The following is a 10,738-nucleotide window of genomic DNA, read 5'->3' as shown; positions in this document are numbered from 1 at the left end:
AACTAGACTAAGGTTATGCAAGAAATCCTCAAAAGACTCTTCGTAAACTGTAAAATCATCCATAAACACTTCTATGCACTTTTCTATAAAACCTGAAAATATGCTCATCACACTCCTTTGGAACGTGCTTGGGGCATTGCAAAGCCCATATGGCATACGTCTGAGGCATATGTATCGTAAGTGCAAGTGAACATGGTCTTTTCTTGGTCTTTTTGGACGATGAGGATTTTGTAGAATCCAGAAAAGCATCAAGAAAACAGAAAAATGGTTTTTCGGCTAGCCATTCCACCATTTGATCCAGAAAAGGGATAAGAAAGTGGTCTTTTTTGGTTACCTCATTTAGTTTTCGAAAATCAATGCACATCATCCATCTGTTTTGCACACGCATTATCACCATCTCCCCTTTGTCATTCTCTACAATGGTCATGTCGGTCTTCTTGCGAAAAACGTGAATGGGGCTTACCCACTTGCTACCAGGAACGGGGTAAATGATTCCGGCCTCTTTAAGCTTGATTATTTCCTTGAGAAAAACGTCTTTTAGGTTGGGATTGAGCCTCCTGAGGGGTTGTACTGTGGGCTTGGATCCTTCCTCTAGAGTTATTCTATGCATGCAAAGTGAAGGGTTAACTCCTTTGAGATCATCTAAGGTCCACCCAATGGCCTCTTTATAAGTTTTCTGGATGTCAATCAAGGATTCCTCTTAGGTCGGTGTCAATTCTCTGGAAGTGTATTCCTTTCTCCCAGGTACACATACTTCAAATGACTAGGGAGAGCCTTCAGCTCGATCCCTTGTACCTACAAATCAAACATATCAAAGTCAGAAGGAGGTTCATCCATTTTGGTAGCATCAACAACACCAAGAGACAAGTCATGTGAGTCTAAATCAATATATGGAGCAATTAACATGTTCGCATCGTCATCTTCATCATGCAATATATCATCATAAAATCATGTGCCTCAATCAAACATAAGGACAAATATTCCTCAGAAAATTTCATGGCATCATATATGTTAAAAGAAACAACTTCTCCATCAAATTCTAGAGACAGCAAACCCCTATCTACATTAATTTTTGTTTTAGCAGATTTCATAAAAGGTCTATCTAGCAAAATTGTAGAAGATAAGGGAGAACAAATTTCATCCATCTTTAATATGTAAAAATCAACTGGGAAAATTAAGTCCTTTACTTGCAAAAGTACATCTTCAACTATCCCTAATGGTTGGATATAAGATCTATAAGCCAGTTGGATGCACACGACAGTTTTTTGTAAATCATTTAGTTTTAAATCATCATAAACATGATAGGGCATGACATTTATAGAAGCTCCTAGATCTAACATGGCGTGACGGATTGCTCTATTACCAATTATACAGGGTAGAGTGAACATACCTGGATCTCGGCATTTTTTAGGCATATTATGTTTTAGGAGAGCCGATACATTCTTACTTACCGCTACCCTTTCCTTGTCCTTACCTTTTCTCTTATTGGTACACAGATCCTTGAGGAATTTAGCATACCTGGGTATTTGCTGAATCGCATTCAAGATTGGGATGTTAATCTGAACCTTTTTTTATCATCTCGATCATCTCTTCGTCCCTTTGTTCCTATTTTGGCTTGCTAACCTACTAAGAAATGGAGCTTTAGGAATGTAAGGTTCAAGAGAAGGTGTAGGAGGGGTACTTACCTTAGGGGTAGGTGGTTGTGTCTCAGAATCACCATCATTCTTTTCAGTTTCTTCGTTTGTCTTACTAATTGAAGAAGGATCGTCAAAGAAGGTCTTAGGTGATGGAAGCTTTTTACCACTTCTTAGTGTTATAGAACTGATGTTGGCATGGTTCGGTTGGGCAGGAAGCTTTCCAGAACTTTTGTTCTTAATTCAATTTATTGCAGCAGCTAGTTGTGTGACTCGAGTCCCTAGATTGGCCATGCTTGCTCTGGTCTCTCGTTGATAGGCTTTAGTGTCCTGGGACAATTGGAGTGAGTCTTTCTGCAGTTGCTGGAGTTCCTATTGAAATTTAAGAGAATTATCAACTAAAGACTTAACAATGTCTTCTAAAGACATACCTGAGGAAGACGACGATGGTTGATCGAAACGGTTAGAATTGTCATGCCCCTATCCTTGGCCTCGACCTCTCCACTTAAGGTTAGGGTGATCACGCCAACCTGGGTTGTAAATTGGGCCATGAGGGTCGTACTTCCTCTGGTAACCCCCGACTGTATTTACTTGTGCTTGAGGACATGCTTCAGATGCGTGCCCAACTACTCCACAGACTCCACAAGCCTTGACTTGAGCGACTTCTCCCTGGGCCAACTATGTCACAAGAGAAGTCAAATTAGAAATTTGAGTTTTGAATTCTTTAACTTCCAAATTACTAGATACATCAAATTCAGTGGCCCTGGTGCCAAAATTTTAGTTATTCTCTGCCATGTGAGATATCAATTCTTGGGCCTCCCTAGGTGTCTTGTCAGCAAGAGCACCCCCAGTTGCTGAGTCGATTGAATTTCTGTCATTAGTAAGCAAGCCACTATAGAAATATTGAATTAATAATTGGTTAGAAATTTGGTGATGGAGAAAACTAGCACATAAACGTTTATAGCATTCCCAATATTCAGATAGAGATTCTCCCACAAACTGTTTTATATCATAAATGTCTTTCCTTATGGAATGGGCCCTAGAGTACATAAACGTTTATAGCGTTCCCAATATTCAGATAGAAAATGGAAACAGCGCCGCGAGTATGAGGGAATTTTATAATCCTTCAGTCTTTTCCCTTCCCAATCGAACCTTCTCCGGGAACACAAAAGTATTGCAGATTTCAATAAAATTTCGGAGGTGGGCATGCGGATCCTCGCCATGCCTTCCTCCGAATTGACCTGCAGCCTGGATCATCTGCAACATCACTAGTTTTATTTCAAATCTACTTCCGTCTAAGGCAGACCTCATGATTCCCAGAGAGAAATCATAGAGGTTTGGCGATGCATCGTCCCTAATGGGCCTATTGCGATCGTTGGCCAACAGAATTGGATTTGCAGACATTGTTGTTGTTTGGTGCTTCATTCCTAGGCTGCTCCACCATCTCTTCTTTATCGGATTGTGGTTGTTGTTGGCGGTTCCTTAGTCTCCTTCGAAATGTTCTCTCAATCTCCGGGTCGTAGTTCGCCAGAGATTGAGAGTTCTACAAAGAATTCACAAAAATTACCGTTAACAACTATTTTTGCCGAAGTTCTCGGCAACGGTGCCAAAAACTTGATGTGTTATTTTATTAAATGTGGAAAATGTGGATGATATGCGTTGATGGAATTACGTTGTGCACTCAAGTTTCCCCAGCGAAATTCAAGTGTAAATTCCTCTGAGTTTCCTGGTAAGTCCAGGGTCGAACACAGGGACTTGTGAAAATAGTTGCGTTAGAGATTTTTATGAAAGCTTGCGATAACCGGTAAAATAAATAAGGTGGTTGGTTTGTTGTTGCGTTAATGAAAATGATAATAAATGCAACAGAGTTTGAAAAGAGTTGGCAACGGGAAATACGATGAATATGCGGTGAACGGGTTAAGAAGGGTTTCGGTTAACACTCCCTAGGTTGTGTTCATGCCTTGTGATCATGCAACATGCATACAATAGTAAACCACCTCTCGACATGAATGCCACGGCTTCTAAGGCTAGAACGCATGCGATAAATATACGGTAAGTCTACAGGGCTTACACATAAACCTCTATTTCTATTTATACAATGACAACATGACATTTACACAAATATGCGACCACATAATATCATTCCTATTCCTAGGATGCATGCGATGCAAGTTGACAAACAGAACTTATCTCTAAGTCCCTATTTCTTATTTATGCAGGCCTAATCTTGCTCTTTCAAGTCAGATTCTAACCTAGCTCTCTCGAGACATTAGGTTCTTTCTTTAGATTCTCTCTCGAGCAACTCTAAAGGGATGTTTTGCACAGCATAAAACAAGACAATCGCAAGCAATGAACTTCCTAAATCATGTTAGCTTAGTTCATCTCAACCCATTCAACTAGTTTAGCTACTCATGCATATTAAGAGAATGAGCAGATGTAGAAATAGAACTTCCATTGAATAGATAAAAGATGAAGTATAAAATAACAATGCAAGTATAGTAAAGAGCCTGGAGCAATTTCTTGCCACCAGATGTTACACTGTTATACTCGTGCTCTAAAGATATTCTCGCTTTCGCGAGAGTAAACCCGCTCTTTGCTCTTACGCCCCAAGGTCCTCTCTCGATCCGCCTTGGACGATCTCCGGCGTCACCATTCTTCTCTAGCTCCGCCGTGAAATGGAAAAGAAAATTATGAACAGAGGTGTGAACTTGTAAAGTGATGAAGTAATCGACTAATTAACCCCTTCTCTGAAGAATGCACTTGGTATTTATAGGGCATCAAAGGTAAAAGGCGGCTTCTCTCTCCTGGTTATATAGATGGGACAACTTTAATTCCTGACTGATGCGCCGGATAGTTGTCACCGATAAAGCTGGATGTACTTTGTGACCGTTATCGACTGTCAACTTAATTTGGATCCGGCTGTTGTCAGCTTTCTATCCCATCGATCTTAAATGTCCTTTCGACCAGATGCGCCCACCATGTTGCAGTGATTCTTCTTGGGTGGATGTTTGTGAGCACGATCAACGCAAAGTCTTGCGGTGAAGTTGTGCTCGACCGATGTATTCCTATGATCGCATTCTTTGCATTGCGTTACGCATTATTTTGCACAAAAATATAGAGATCAACTGCCCTAATGCATTGGACACATGCGACCGCAATATTGTAGAGTTTATGCTTAATGGACGCAATTTAACATACTATCAACGCAATCCAACATTGTTTAAGAACTTAGTACGATGATAATATGCATTTTTGCCTGTTATCACACCTCCAAATTTAAACAATGCTTGTCCTCAAGAATAAGTTAAAGATTCCTTTAGCAAGTTAACCGCAAAGTTCTTTTCCTAGATTTCTCAAGGATACTTCATTCAAATCCTATATACTAGAATTTTCTTAAGTCTTATTCAAGTCTACTCTTAAAATATTTCTAAGACCTAGGGACTGCAAGTTTAACTTTCAAAAGGACTTTACTAAATTCTGGAACATCGCATGATTTATTTCAAAAAGAAAATTTCTATCGGGGTGACAAAAGATTTATCCTTGCACAAAATTTTCTTTATTGCTATTTTTTTCTGACCTTGCGCTGATCCAAGTGCCTTGCCTTTGTTTTGGCTTGCCCCATAGGTGTCATGTGGACATCCAACTACGAGTAATGCACTCTTCTCAGACTAAACTCATACTGATTTAGCATTGGAGTTGCGGTCATTGATTTATGCGTTGATCCTAGTAACTTACTTTCGTTTTGGCTTGCCCCCACGTGTGTCATGCGAACATCCAACTACGGGTAAGTGCCTTTTACAACTTAACTCTTATCAACATGGGTTTCCCCTTTGCGTTGACAGTGGAGTTGTTATTCTTAAAAATATTTTTTTTTTATAGAACCGAAAATAACAAGGTCGAAAAATAAATACCTCACCCCCAAATTTAAAATGCGGCAATGTCCCCATTGCCAAAAGATTAAAATAAATTATATGATGTTCTAGAATACGTTGTAAAAAGAGTTTGAAAGAAAGCTAGCAAACCCCAAACTTCTAGAAATATTTTATGAGGTGACTATCTTAAGATTAAGTTGACTCTAATATATACGAAATAAATAGAAGCATATTTTTCATCATTGAAATCTTACTTGGTAAAGAAACAGAATGCGGTAAACTACTAAATTTATCTCTACTTGTTAAATGATTTCGGTAATCAAGAAGGATGCGGTGATAAAACTACGAAAAGAAAAATGCAATGTGATAGTGCAAAATTTGAAATAAAGATAAGGAAGGTACACCCCCCAATTTTGCGTTGTCGCCTGCATTGTGTTGACGCATCCATCCTTGCGGCGATCTTTCTTCTGTGGGTTGCTGTGATAGAATAAGATGATGTTTCTTCGCATAACATCGCCGCAATCCAACGCCTCGATCATTGTAAGAAAAACAAAGAGAGGGTCAAATTATTTTAAACAAAAGAAAAATCATTAACGCAAATTAATTTTATTTATTTTTTTTTTTTTTTTTAGAAATAGAACTAAAAAATGAAAAGATAGCTGAAAGATAACGAAGATTCTGAGTAGTGGAGAAAAGAGTTGAAGACTTGAAGTTTTCCAAAACTTGCATCCTTGAGAAATTGCGATCATGTGACAACGTATGGACCACCTACTCCCTTCTTTATTCAAAGTTTCTTAGTTCCATGGAGTCGACTTGGCGATGCCAGTCGTCTCCATGGCATTGCTGTGTTTTCAGCAATTTCTGGATTTTCTTCTTCTTGGACTTCTTCTCTATGTCTCCTTCGGCTTCTCCTCTCCTCTTGGTCTATATCTGGCAAGAAAAACAAAATATGGTCTCCCAGAGGAGCGGGTCATAAACCAACTGGCAAACTTATTTATTTATTTTTTATATAAAAGGGATTCAAAAACTTTCCTTGACCGATTTCCAAGTCTCCCCGGCAACGGCGCCAATTTGTTCAAGATTCAGGATCGATGTCGTTACTCAACCCCAAAATCGAAAAAAAATAATTTATTTTCACCAATCTAAAACTTATACCACAAATGTAGCAAAGCGGTAAGATTGGGGTCGAATCTATAGGGAGACTGTTGAATCAATCTAGAACAATTTATACATAACAAATAAAGTGGGTTTTGATGGTTTTGGTTTTGATGAGGAAAATTAAACAAATAGAGAAAAGAAACAAGAGAAAGTGCAGAAAAAAGGGTTTGAATCAAATTGAGTGAAAATTTTGGGATTAGTTTGTATGCTTTTTATTTTCTATCCTTAGATACTAGTTACCTTTTTTTCAATTATGTAAACCCCTCAACCTATTAGAAATTCTAATAGCCCAATTAGCCAATTTTGATAAAAATTTAAATCAGCCCTAATTCAATTTTAAAACTTTTTCTTCTTAGCAACACCCAAGTTAAAAATGAAAAGCATTACGAAATGGTTCAAATGATGAGACATACAACAAGCCGAAAAATCATATCTTGTTGCATGATTTATTTGGGAAAGATTATATTAGGACCGACAGGAACTCGGCTAGAAAAAGTCTAGACCTTAACCATGCGATCCTAATATTTGCAACTTAATCGATCAACGATGCATAGCCTAGAAATATTTTGCAAACATGAAATTCAACAAATCAATTTGTCAAGAAAATTATTGAATTCAATTAAAATAAAACAAATCCCCCAAAGGGTTCACAACAATTGAATAAAATAAACTAGTTAACCTTCAAGAATTAAGACATACGAACTATCCCAAGAAAATAATTTAGCCTCTAAAACGCATATTTAGAATGCAATGATCAAAAAGGGGAATCAAGGCTAACTATACTAATAATTGCTCAGCAATTTGACTCAAAACACTCAAAAACTAGGCAAAACTCTAAAATTTCTCTCTATTCGGGCTTGTTCTCGAATGGATCGTGGTTTCTTTTCAAGGCTAACCCCGAAGGTCCTATTTATTGCATCTCAGCAACGTCGCAACGCTAGGATTAAGCATCGCGACGCTGTGGTGTTCTCCTGGAAGCGTCAAGCAAGCGTCACGACTGTAGGTGTGACACTCGATTGCGTCGCACGCGCCTCTGATTCTCCGTCAAAGTTCATAGAGTTGCGACACTCTAAAGAAGTGTTGCATCGCTGTGCTTCTATCTTCCAGCGTCAGGGGGCATTACGACGGTGGCAATGTCTCAACTTCCGAGCATCGTGACGCTCGGAGCAGCGTTGCAATGTTGCCCTGTTCCTGATGCTACTGCCTTACAGTGTCGAATGAGCATTGGACTTAGGCTTAATATTAGCATTGCAACGCTGGCGCAGGGCAAAGCCATCCTTTTTCAACTCAAATCGATTTAGTACATTTAGACTCTAGTTTTTCCGCTCTTTTGGCTTGATTCTTTGTCTTTTCCACGTGTCTGCTCCATAGGATAATTCTCCTACAAAATAAGACAAAAAAATCCAAGAATTACCCAAATATAGGAAGTTAAGGCCATAAATTTAGCTCTTTTTTAGAGATAACACACTGTAACCTCGGGCATGCTTTCATGGGATGCCCCTTGAGTAGGCAACTTCCGCACACCTCTACTTGTTGCGATCTCCTTTTCACCAAGTGGCTAACCAAGGAAGTCAACTCGACAAACTCATGTCGAAGGCCACTTACCTCGTCATCAAAATTTGCAACTTGACCTTTGGACGTCGAAGATTGATTCGGAAATCCTACCATGCTTAAATGACACAGAAAAGAAAACAAATCAAATCAAAAGAAACTTTAACTAAAAACCAACTAAGAAGAACTAATTGGCATTCCCCGGCAACGGCGCCAATTTGGCAAAAGTTTGAGTTTACCATCGCCCGTAAACCCTACACAAATAATATTTATAAATCACCAAACTAACAACTTATACTAACTAGTAGTACAAGTGGCAAGTTTGGGATCTAACCTCAAGGAAATGCGGAAGATTAGTTCATCAAAGCTCGTTTTCAGTTAAAGGGATAAATGGGGTGGGGGGGGAAGAGGGGGAGAGTTGGTGTGGATAGATAATTGAATTTTCATAAAATAAAGTGCAAAAAAAAAAGGATAGAAGCGCAATTAATCGAGATGTCTTAGCTTAGAGGAATGGATTCACCCAATGTAATTTTGATCATCGACCCAATTTATGACTTAAACTTCTTATTTATGCTTAACCCAATTGATTGGAATCCTAACCAATGGTCCTAATTATCTAATTAATCAAAATGCACATAAAACAAATCCACTCCATACAAATTAACAAATCGCATTAAGTTCTAAGGATTATGCTAAGACGACATTTAACTTCCAATGTCTAATTAAACAATCAATACGATTTTTCTTTATGTTGCTAGGAGCAGTCTTTTTTGCCTAACTGCCTATTGCTTCCAATGGGATTAACCTATAAATATGTGTCATATATTACAAGGCAATCTCAAAGCATTAGAATTACACGATGAAATTATTGGGCATCAATTAACAATTAAAATCATTCAATTCATACATATAGATTCAGATCAAAACCCATAAACAAGTTTGAATACATCATTAAATTAAAATCTCACAAAATTACATCGAGTTCCTCTGAATCCCTAAACTAAGAAACCAAAATCTTACCTTCCCATGGAGGATGAGAAGTTACAATCTGGCATTACTCGATTAATTACTAAAGAAATGCCCAAAATACAAGTGGAAGAGGGAATAGAGGGGAAAAATTGGCTGGAGTCCGAAGGTGGGCATCCTTTTTCTGACCTAAAAGGGAAGAACATATATAGGGCAGGGTCGTAGTGTTGCAACGCTGCCTTGCATGCGCATTTGTCATAATGTTCACAGCATTGCAATGCTACCCTGATTTGTCCAATACAAGAAGCTACTGCCTTATAGCGTTGTGCAACGCTCCGTCTAGGGATATTTTCGTCCATTCACGTCCTTTGAAGCCCAGTTTCTCAAATTAGCTCATAATTGCTCTAAATTAATCTCAAATAGCTCGTAACGATCGATTCTACCTCCAAGATGCTCAATACCTATAAAATCATCAAATAAACACATTAAACATGGTAACGACTTAGAACTAAATAGAGGAAAATAGCATATGTTCGGTGCTATCACTTGCCATCTTCCAGTTGAGATTCAGCATAAGGCATATTGGGCAGTAAAGAAGTGCAACTGGGATTTTGAGACAGCTAGGGAGGCCAGACTCTTACAGCTTCAGGAATTGGAAGAGCTCAGGAAAGAATCATTTGAAAATTCTATAATCCACAAATAAAGAGCAAAATATTTTCATGATAGGATGATCGCACCAAAGGAGTTTGAGGTAGGGAAGAAAGTTCTTTTATATAACTCTCGTATGAAATTTATGCCTGGAAAACTCCGATCTAAGTAGCTTGGGCCATTTAGCATTTCTCACGTTTACCCTTATGGTGCAGTAGATATTATTAATCTTGAGACAGAGAAAATTTTGAAAGTGAACGAGCACAGGTTGAAGGTCTTCCATGATGACGAGTCTTTAGATTGATTTGACATCGCCTACCAATTGGACTCACCGGTTTACATTTGATAATGAGCCGCCTGATAAAGTATACCAACATGCAGTGAAAGAAATTAGAATCAATAAGCAATCTAATTACACTTAATTTGAGTTTAAAAACATGTATGAAAACTATTTTCAAAAGAGGATTTCAAGATAAACAATACCTTTGAAGTAACTCTTCACTTCCAGCTCCCCTTCATGAATTTGGCCTTCAAATCACTAGTGGACCACCAAGAGGATCTTCTTTACTATCTTCTAACTTAGATTGTGTGGTGAAAACATGAAATTGAGATCAATTGGGTTGAAAAGGAAGAGGGTTTAGGAGAAAGTTTGCAAAATTTCAAAAATTCTCATTTTTCTCTTCTTCAATGCTGAAATTCAGCATATTTATGAAGAATAAGCATGCAACCATTATTTGGTAATGCTAATTGACACTTCAATCAACACCAAGTTAGTGGAATTGGTATTGATCTATGAATTAATCCAACAAATGTTAGATTAATCCACTATCTATTTATTTTCCAATTTCCATTTTCAATTTAATCTAATTTTCACCAAAATTAGTTTTAATTCAAAATTTTAAAATGAAT

The sequence above is a fragment of the Benincasa hispida genome, chromosome 9 (genome assembly GCF_009727055.1).
Source record: "Benincasa hispida cultivar B227 chromosome 9, ASM972705v1, whole genome shotgun sequence".
In the NCBI taxonomy this organism is placed as follows: domain Eukaryota; kingdom Viridiplantae; phylum Streptophyta; class Magnoliopsida; order Cucurbitales; family Cucurbitaceae; genus Benincasa; species Benincasa hispida.
The sequence above is the reverse complement of the archived record's forward strand: the minus strand, read 5'-3'. Positions refer to the sequence as shown.